Source organism: Prinia subflava, chromosome 26, assembly GCF_021018805.1.
Source record: "Prinia subflava isolate CZ2003 ecotype Zambia chromosome 26, Cam_Psub_1.2, whole genome shotgun sequence".
NCBI classification, from domain to species: Eukaryota; Metazoa; Chordata; class Aves; order Passeriformes; family Cisticolidae; genus Prinia; species Prinia subflava.
Genome location: NC_086272.1, coordinates 251,566 through 261,750, shown reverse-complemented (window position 1 = coordinate 261,750; position 10,185 = coordinate 251,566). Strand labels below are relative to the sequence as shown.

Sequence of the window (10,185 nt, the reverse complement as noted above, 5' to 3'; positions counted from 1 at the left end):
GGCCTGCTATTCCAGGGAAAGGGATTGTGCTGCATTTCTCCATCAGAAGAACATGGGAAAACCCCTTTTCCATCCAACTCCTGTTCTTGTGCCTGACCCAGCACAGGCTCTGGGACCCCATCCATGCCCTGAGCTCATCCCACTGACTGATCATCCCAAACATCCCTAAACCCCACAGGGATCTTAGCGCTCTTTCCAAATCTCCCTTTGGCTTTCAGCAGCCAAGGAGACAAAACCCTTCCCCAGCAAACCTGGATGAGCAAACCTGATGGTCAGATTTGGGCTGTTTCCATGTTTTTAATGGCACTGATCCACTCGCTTTGATTATTCCTGGGGCTTAGATGATGGCAACTGGATCAGCCTCAGGGAACTTAAAAAAACCCTGACTTTTCCTCCTGTGGAAGGGCCCAGCTGGCTGTGGCACTTAGGCTCCAGGGCCCCAGTTCCCAAGATCCACAGGAAACACTGTAGGTTTGGAGCCTTTCAACAGCCAGATCTCAAGAAAGACTAAAGTGAATCCTTATTTCCCATGCCTTGAGCCAGAATTCCTTGTTACGGGTCCGTGGTAATGACGGTGTGTGAGGGAGGCTACGTATGTGCTGGGAGGAAAGGAGAGGGATGGGGCAATGGGAACGGGAATGAACTGATCCTGTGGAAAAGCGTGCAGGAAATGGGCTGGGTTTGGGCATGGCAGTGTGGGCTGAGCTGGGCCTTGCCCTGCAAATGCCCTGCAAGGAGACACGGCCTCATTCCTGTGCACACACCGGGCAGCATCAGCTTCTCCCACCTGGCCTGGCATTCCCAGCTCCTCAGGCTGCCCCTGAGGGCGCTCAGTGCTGGAGGCACCGCCAGGCACGGAGCTGACCCACATCCAGGCATGTTGGCCACCGGCGCTGGGGCTCCAGGGAGAAAACCAGCACAGAGCTGGGGCAATCTCCAACAAACGCTGGGAACATCTGGAACGCTGACAAACAGTGTTTAGAGCTGTGAATTCCCTGAACATTCCCAGCCAGTGCTCCCTCCTGCCTTCAGCCATCTCCTTGTGCAAGTGGTGTCTGAGCCATGAAAATACAGCCTGGGCTCTGAGCAGTGCTGGGGCAAAGGTGTGTCTTGGCCACATCCCGGAGCTGGGACGCCTTCAAAGGGGACAAACTGGGTTTAGGAGGCTCATGACCATAACAGGATCATTTGACGAATGGGATGTTCCCCAAACAACCCCCAGAAACCCTTGGGAGATCCCTTCCTCTGATGTAAATGAGTTCTCAGAAGTCATTAAATATGTACATGAAGTTGTGGGAACGTTCAGCAAATCCGTGTGAGTTTGGGAAAAGGGATGGATTTGTATTAGTGACACAGAGAGGAGCTGGTGTGTGAAATAGCTGGGGCTGTGTGATCCCAGCGCCAAAACAAAGCAAGGCCTGCCTTTAATATCGGAATGAGAGGGTTGGAAAGCTTTTCCCGATGGTTTGGGGACAGCAGGGAGACCAGGGCGAGGTGAGGGAGGCAGACGGAAAAGCCTTGGTGCTGCCCCAAGGGGATCCCCCGTGCCTGGAGAGCTGCAGGGCTGAGAAAAAGCTGAGAAGGAAACATTTCCCGGAGCGCTCGGGCACGGCCCCAGCGGGCACGGCCCCCGCAGGTGCCGATGGCGGGGCTGTGGAAGGAGCCACCCTGCAGGGATGGAGGGCGAGGGAGGAGCGATGGGACGGGCTGGGGAGGAGGGAGGCGGAGGCGGAGGCGGGCGGATCCCGGCGGCAGCTCCTCCTGCGGGAGGATGGCCCTGGGAGCGGAACCGGCGGCGGGAGCGGCCGCGTGGTGCGGGACGGGCCCGGGGACAGGTGGGGATCCCGGGGAGGGGAGGGAATCCCGGGGACGGGAGGGGATCCCGGGGACGGGAGGGGATCCCGGGGACGGGAGGGGATCCCGGGGACGGGAGGGGATCCCGGGAACGGGACGGGATCCCGGGGACGGGAGGGGATCCCGGGGACAGGACGGGATCCCGGGGACAGGACGGGATCCCGGGGACGGGACGGGATCCCGGGAGGGTCGCAGGGCGTCTCGTTGCCGGCAGGGGCCCAGGGCGGGAGCGGCGGGAGCCGCGGGCACGGAACCCCCGGGCACGGAGCCCCCCGGGCACGGAGCCCCCGGGCAGAGCCCCCGAGGGTGGCGGTGCCGGGGCTGTGGCAGGGGCCGCTCCAAGGGCGCGGTGCCGCAGGCGCTGCCCCGAGCGCGGCCAGGCCGGAACGGCGCGGCCCAGGGCGGAGCGGCCGGGCCGGGCCGGGCGGCCCAGGGAGGCCGCTCAGGCCGATGGCGGTGCCGCCGAGCCGGGGCCGCGGGAAGGGCCGTGCCGGGGCGGCCCCGGGGGGGTTTTGTCCCGCTGGCTCCAGCGCCGTGCCAAGGGCTGCGCCCCGGGGCCCAGCTGCAGCCGGAGGGAGCGAACCGCGCTGGGAACAGCGGCTCGGGGCTGGGAGCGCCGCGCCGGACGGGGCCGGGCACGAGGAGGAGGAGGAGGCGCTTGCCGGGCCCGGGATGAGCGCTGGCATGTATTATCTGAGCCCAGCTGATGTCTCTCACCGCTTTAGCTCTAGAATTACTCTGAGGCCCGGCAAGCCGCCGATCCCTGCGGCAGCGGAGCTTTTCCCAGGCTGGGAGCGAGTCCCCATGGCCGAGTTTGAGGCGGCTGGAGGAGAGGGGGCCCCGGTTGGGCTGTGCCCCATTGCCAGGCGGGGCAGGTGCAGCTGTGGCTGAGGCGTGGGGTTTGTGGCCATGAGGGGCTCTCAGGTGGCCCCAGTTGCCTGCTTTGGGAGTTGGTGGCCAGGTGCATGTGGGAATGTTGGCTCGGGGCTGTCCCTGAGCCCCGTGTGCTGCAGAGCTGGGCAGGTTCCCCGTGTGCAGCGGGGCTGCTGCAGCTGCAGGTGGCAGTGAGTGTGCAGGAGGGAACTGCACCTCTGCTCAGCCTGGCCCTGAGCCTGCAATGTTTTGTGCTTCTCGCAGGTCTGCACTTCAACCCAGGACATTCCAGCAGCCCAGAGCTGGCACCCAGACACAGCGCCTGATCCTGCCTGGGGCTGCCCTTGGATCCAGCTGCTGCCAGGCTCCTCTCAGGCATTTGGAAAGCCGGGGCATCCCTCCTGCACCCCATGACCCAACAGAAGTGGCTTCCCCATAAACCTTGTCTGCAGCTTCCTGGGGAGCTGGGAATGCACAGCACAGGGTGTCACCCACTGCTGGGGAGCTGGGAATGCACAGCACAGGGTGTCACCCACTGCTGGGGAGCTGGGAATGCACAGCACAGGGTGTCACCCACTGCTGGGGAGCTGGGAATGCACAGCTCAGGGTGTCACCCACTGCTGGGGAGCTGGGAATGCACAGCTCAGGGTGTCACCCACTGCTGGGGAGCTGCCAGATGAGTCCCCAGGGCAGAACTGGGCATTGCTCTTGCTCCAGGGACAAGCTGTGCCGTGGCTCAAATCCCTCTGATCCTGGCAGTTCTTGGATCCACCCTGCACCCCTGGGAAGCTTTCCCTTGCAGTCAGCCCGACTTAATTTAAGGAGTTTGTGCTTCATGTGCGCTCCACCTGCATCTTGGGGTGCTTTGTTATCCACCTCCACCCTCAGGGGCTCTGGGGTGCCCTGTCTTGTGCTGGGGACAGCAGGAAAGCAGAGGGGGCTTGGGGAAGGAGCCCCCAGTGAGAAATGGGGAGCAGGAGCTTGTGTGGCTGTGCCAGAAAGCTGGGAGGGCTCTTGGCAAAGAGCTGATGGTGCAGGAGAGCAGCAGGAGCCTGCCAGGGGGGAAACAGCTTGGCCATTCCATGGGGAAGCTGGGCCCTGGCACCAGAGCATCAGGTGCAGGGGCTGAGGGAAGCAGGTGGAGCTGCTCTTTCCTGGATCCTGCTCCGTGGGATCTGCCAATGGCCATGCCATGGGATCAGCGCTGTGCAAGAGCCACTGGGAAGGGGGGTCAGGGCCAGCGCTGCCCTTTGGGCTCCCCTTGTCCCCCTCTTGGGCCAGGATTGGGATTTGGAAGGGATGAGGAGCCCCAGCTGTGCTGCCTGCCTGCTGCAGCTGGGAATTGCTGCTCCAGTGCCCTTGGGCACCCTTGGCATCTCCTCCTCCTGCTGCCCCAGGAGCCGCGTGGCTCCTTCTCCTGCAGCCCCAGCTCCTGCCACGCCTCCTCCCTGGCCCTTGCCATTGGGGACATTGGCTCCTCTTTGCTTTCAGCCCGTGGCCCTGCAGTTTCAGCTCTGCCTTTCCCCGGGATGGGCTGGCAAACCCAAAATATGCCCTGGCCTGTCCTGGGCACTCTGATGCCTTCCCAGGGTTTGAGATGCTCCAGCTCAGATCTTGGCCCCCCTAGCTGAGGTTTGGGCCTCTCAGACTGGACTTTGGGATCCTCAGACCAGGGTTGGCACCCTTGAACTCTTGTTGCACCTGAGGGTTCATTCCCTGGCTGCCACTTTCCACCCCAACCCGAGGCATTTCCTATTTTTCATTGCAGTTTCTCAGGGAGGAGCTGGGGGTGTCTGCAAAAGGCCGATCCCAGTGCTGAGCAGCAGGACTGACGCTGGTTTGGAGTCGGGGGTCAGTGGGTCAGTGGCCATGACCCCCCGTTTAGTTGGTTCTGAAGTGGCTGGTTTTGCACTGGCTGGTGGATTTTGGGGGTGACACCCCAATCAAACTGGGGGTGTGTAGAGGAGGGGTTTATTTGGGGATACAGAGAGAAAAGGGGTGCAGAGGGACCCCAGGGTGGGTTTTGGGCTCTCCCTTAGGTGGGGAGGGGGTTGGAGGGAGCCCAGGTGCAGTTTTGGGGTCTTTGGGGTGTTTTGTCCTTTTAGGCATTGGCACCACCTGGTAACAGTTGTCTCTGCAAAATTGGGAGTCCCCTAAACCAGAAACCTCCGAAAATCTGCCCAATGGGGACTCCTCACCACCAAAGGACCTACAAAAAGGCCTGAGCACCAGGAACAGCTCCAAATTTCAGTTCTCCAACCCACTGACAATCAAAATCGGGTTCTTTCCACCTTGCACCCTCTAATCCGGGGTGCAAATCCTCCATAAATGCCCCAAATCAGAATCCTTTCAACCCAAACTCCTCAAAGCTTCAGTTCCCCCACGCAATCGCTCCAATCCAGGCATTTCCCACACACCGTTGCCCAAAATTGCTGTCCCCCCACCAAAAATACCCCCAAAATTGGGGTTTTCCAACACTTCGACCCCCCGTAGATTGGGTTCTGTGCCTTACCTTTAAGGCTGCTCCACATTTACAGCAGATTCCCTCCAGTTTAGTGGTGCAGTCTCACACCTGAGAGCCCCATTTTTGCCACACTCTTGATTTTTGGGTCACACCTGGGGGACTGGGCAGATCCTGGATCTATGTGACCCCCCACTTTCTGGAGCTTTTCCCTCTATTCTCCAGGTCTATCTCCCGTTTTCACAATTCAGCCTTCGTTTTTGGGGTCCAGCCCACAGTTGGGGCCCCACCATTGTTGGCCCCCCTCGGATTTTGGGGCTCACCTGGGGGGCCAGGTTGTCCAGCAGGACGATGTCAGCCCCTGCCCCTGCAGCTGCCAGAGCCTCATCTGCACTCGAGCACTGCAACCCCAACCAGCGGGTGAAGCCCCCGGCCTGGCGCACCCCCAAAATCATCTGGGGAAGAGAGGGGGGTCGGGGGAACCCCAGAGCGATGCCCAATCCCTCAGACCCAAGATGGGGTGGGGAAAATGGGGAGGTTCCCCCAGTCATTGACTTAAAATTAGGGTTTCACATCACACCCAGCACTGATCCCCACAAATTGGGGTCCTCTCCCCAGATTCCCCCAATTCAAGGGTGCCCACTGACCTCAATGTTGGGGTTCCCCCTCCTATGATCCCCAACAATTCAGGAGTTATCCCCCAAACTGGGACCTCACTGTCTCCCCAGTCCAGGGGTCCTCCCACATCAGTCCACACCCAGAATGCCCCAATCCAGGAGTCTGTCCCAAAATTTGTACTCCCCTCAAATATTGGTTCTTCACCACCCTTGAAATTCGGGGTACCCCAAACCATTCCTCTCCTCACAATGGAGCCTCCTTGCACCAATACCCCCTCCCCCCCACCATTTCCTCCAAACCTCATGTTCCCCCCATGCAACACCCCCAAAATTGGGGTTGTCACACCCACGACCCTGAACCCACCAATTCAAGAGTCCCTGCACCCATCTCCTGCCAAACTGGGGTTCCTGCCAATCCCATCTTGGGGATCCTCACCTAGCACCCCACAATCCAGGGGTTTGGCTCCTTCCCATCAGGCAGATGTTCACCCAGGGTGGCATCCAGGCCAGCAGCTGGTTCTCTGGCAGGCTGTGGGGGACATGGGGACATTGGGGGATCACCATGGGGGGAGAGATTGGGAGGTCATCATGGGGAGGGACATGGGGGGGACATGGTGGGAACAGAGGATGGATGGAGCCCATCAGGCAGATGTTTACCCAGGGCAGCATCTGGTTCTCCAACAGGCTGGGAGGGACCTTGAGCCATGAAGGGGTCACCTTCGGGGGACAGGGGGATGAGGGACACCACGAGGACACAGGGGGACATGGTGGGAGACATTTGGGCCAGGGATTGGTTCTTCAAGACCCTGAGGGGTCCATCAGGAGCATCTGGGGGTCACCATGGGGGTGGGGCACACGGCGGGACATGGACAGGGGATGGAAGGTGTGGGAGGGGATGGGTTGCCTTCGAGGAGGACTCATAGAAGGGACACGGGGACATGGAGGGCATGGTGGTGATGGTCGTGTGATGATTATGATGGAGTTGGGTGATGAAGATGGTGGCCATGGTGATGGTGGTGATGATGATGATGTGTTCAGTGATGGTGGTGATGATTGTTGGAAGCCTGGAAACTGAGAATTTTAGGCTTTCTGTGCTAACAGGCCCTGACCCTCAGGCAAGCACTACATTTGACCTGAGGCCATGGAAAAGGCTTCCAAAATCGAGTGATAGCACTGGGATTATGGGTGTGCAGTTTGAATAGAAGTGTGTGATGTCACAGGGTGGAAAACTTGGATTTTAAGGTTTAAGAATATAGTAATATATAGAGAGCAAGATGGAGGATTTAGGGCGTAGGCTAAGTTCTTTCATCTTCTTCATGGTTTTGGGTGGTATACTGTAATTGGGTAAGAAAATCCGCATTGTGGACTACGGGTGTTTGGTTATTGGGTGAAAAGTAAAAATAGTCTAGGTGTCATTTCATAATTGGAGAATTTGTGCTTAAAAGACCTTGGAAAGAGTTAGAGACAGAGCCACTTTTCACTTGTTAGCTAGAACTCACAACTTGTGAGACTGTACTAAAGATAAGAATTAATAAACATCTGAGTCCAAACATGAACTGCGTCCCTCGAGCAATTAATCCCGGCTGTAACAATTGAAGAAAAGGAGATATCAAACCCATCGATGATGATGATGATGATGCTATCAGTGTCACAGTGACGGTGTTGGTTGTGTTGGAGATGACTGGTGATGATGCTGGTAGTGATGAAGATGAAGCTGTGGGTGATGAAGTTGAAGGTGTGGGTGGTGTGGTGGTAACGGTGTCCATGGTGGTGTGTAATGGTGATGGTGTTTGTTGGTGTTGATTGGGGTTGGTGGTGAAGATGATGCTGTGGGTGATGAAGATGGTGATGACAAAGATGATGGTGATGATGGTATTGAGGATGAAAGTGAAGGTGTGGGTGATGAAGACAGAGGTGTCACTGATGAAGATGATGGTGTGGGTGATGAAGATGATAAAGGTGATGGTGGTGTTACTGGTGCCATGGTGACGGTGTCAGCGGTGTTGGATGATGAGGATATTGGTGATGGAGTTAGCACAGTGTGGATGATGGCAGGAGTGAGGAAGATGAGGTACGTGGTGATGATGATGATGATGGTGACGATAGTGTCAGTAGTGTCATGGTGATGATGTCAATGGTGTGGGTGATAAAGATGAAGGTGATGAAGAAGATGAGAGTGATGATGGTGCTGTTGGTGCTGTGGTGACGAGGATGGAGGTTGATGGTATTGGGTGATGATGATGGAGGTGTTGGTGATGAAGATGATGGGGTGAGGTTGATGGTGTGGGTGGTTGTGGTGATGAAGATAATGGTGACGATGAAGGCCACCCCCACTACTTGTTCAGGGCATTTCACATCTCCATGGGCACCAGCACTGACAGCACCGTCGGCACTGGAGCCCCAAAGATGTCACAGTGCAGAGCCTCAAAGAGCTCGTTGTGCTCTGGGACCTGCATGAAGAGGGGCTGGGGGGTCACCAGGGCATCACCGGGCTGGAACACTTAGGGGACACCTTGGGGACACCCAGGGACAACTCCTGGGGACTGGGGAGGCTCCACTGGGGTTGGGATTGAGGAGCAGCAGTTGCCCGTCCCAAACACTGTCACCACAGGAGGACTTTGCCGTGAGACAAGCGCAGAATGGAGCACCCGAAGATAAGATCAAGGTGGGACAATTGTGCGGGGCTTATCCCAGACCCTGGGGGAGGTAAACAAAGCTGGGGGAGCAGAATGGATCCCTGGTGCTGGATAGGGAAATCCAACCCAGCCCCCGAGCTGGAATCAGCTCTGACTGGGTCAAAGGCCACTGCAGAGGGGCAGATGGCGACCACCAACTCACGGCCACCGACCCCAGAAAGCCCCGGCTGAAGAGAAGACACAGCCTGAGCCGGGACTGATCAGCACCCAAGGCCAGGGAATTGTTGAAGCAGTGGCATGAGAGAGCTGGGTAGCCCATGAGCACTAATTCCTTGGTTTGCTCAAAGGGATAAACAGGGAAAAGTTCAGAATGACCTCAGGACCCCCCACCACTGAGAAGCTCCAGGGGAAGAAGAAACACCAGGACACTGCTGGATCCATGGGTGGTGCTGCCCTTCTGACTGATCTCCCTCCCTCCCTTCTCCCTCTCTTCCTGCCCTTGCTCCTTTCTCCCCCTAACATTGGATTGGTCACTGAATTCCGTGCTATTGACTTTGGCTCCTGGTCCCGTTTGCCCCTGAATTTGGGCAGAGGCACCTCAAGGATGGCATCTGAAAAGCCGGGGGTCCTTTCAGTGCCCTTAAGGCCCTCCCTGCCCACAGGCATGAGCCCAGCAGTGCTGATCCCTGAACAGGGAAGCGCTGTGGCTCCCAGCAGCAGCAGAGGAGCCAGGGCTCCAGGCTCCTGGCCGTGCTCCACTGCTGCCGCCAGCCCAAGCTGTGCTCCCTGGGCATGGGGCTCCCCGAGCCCTGGGCACAACCTGCTGCCCTCTGTGCCCCAAAGCCTGCGCGCTCCAGAGGCTGCTCTGGGTGCCCCTGGGCCCTGCCAGCTGTGGGGGGACATTCCAGGCTGTCCCAACCTGCCCTGCCCAGGGCACCAGGCAGGGGGGAAGGGACAGAGAGCCCTGGCAGCCCCCAGAGTCGCTCTGCTCATGGTGGGGGAGGAAGCGGAGCCTGGCAGGGCTGAGAGAGGGACAAGGAACACACAGGGACAGGGAACGTGGAACACACACAGGGACATGAGAACAAGGCCACACGGAGAGCCAGAGCTGCTTTGCTGAAGCCATTTATTGATTCTTGCAGGGACATTCCCAGGGCTCCCAGGGGGTCAGGGCCTTCTCCAGGGATGATCATCTCTTCATGCTGCTGCAGGGGGACAGGACACGAGTGTCACCACCAATTCCAGACCTGAAAGGAAGAACCCAAATTGGGACCCTGCTGTCCACTGGGACATGAGAGGGCCCTTGTCCCCAGCCCTCTCTGCAGGGCCCTGCAGCAGGAGAAGGGATTTGGAGCCCTGCATACACCTGGCACTGCACTTGGCTCTTGAGCTCCATGTGGCTCCCAGAGCCCCTCAGCCTGGAATATCCCAAAAGCTCCCACAGCCCTCCCTGCTCCCACAGGGACACTGGGTGTCCCCAGAGCCCCCCGGTGCAAGGAAAGCCTTGGGGACAGCTCTGTCCACCTCAGCCCAGCACATGGATCAGGGACAGTCCCCTGCATGTCCCTCTGCCAGCGCCAAGGGCTGCACAGCCCAGAGGGCTCAGGGATGTGCCCTGGCCCCCGAGGATCTTTGGTGGGGCTGGAGAGCCCTGAGGATTTCTCACCAGGGCATCCAGAGGGGCAGCCGGGCATCACTCCCGCAGAAGCTTCACCTGCTCAGCCACAGGGCGCTGAGGGGGAAA

At 58.7% G+C, this 10,185-nt stretch overlaps 1 non-coding gene across 1 annotated transcript; it reads left to right on the top strand.

The window, feature by feature from the left end:
* The first annotated feature begins 2,518 nt into the window (after positions 1 to 2,518).
* Positions 2,519 to 2,602, top strand: LOC134562262 (small nucleolar RNA SNORD45). The gene has a single exon (XR_010083131.1). It is a non-coding gene; the product is annotated as a small nucleolar RNA SNORD45 (small nucleolar RNA).
* The last annotated feature ends 7,583 nt before the right edge of the window (positions 2,603 to 10,185 follow it).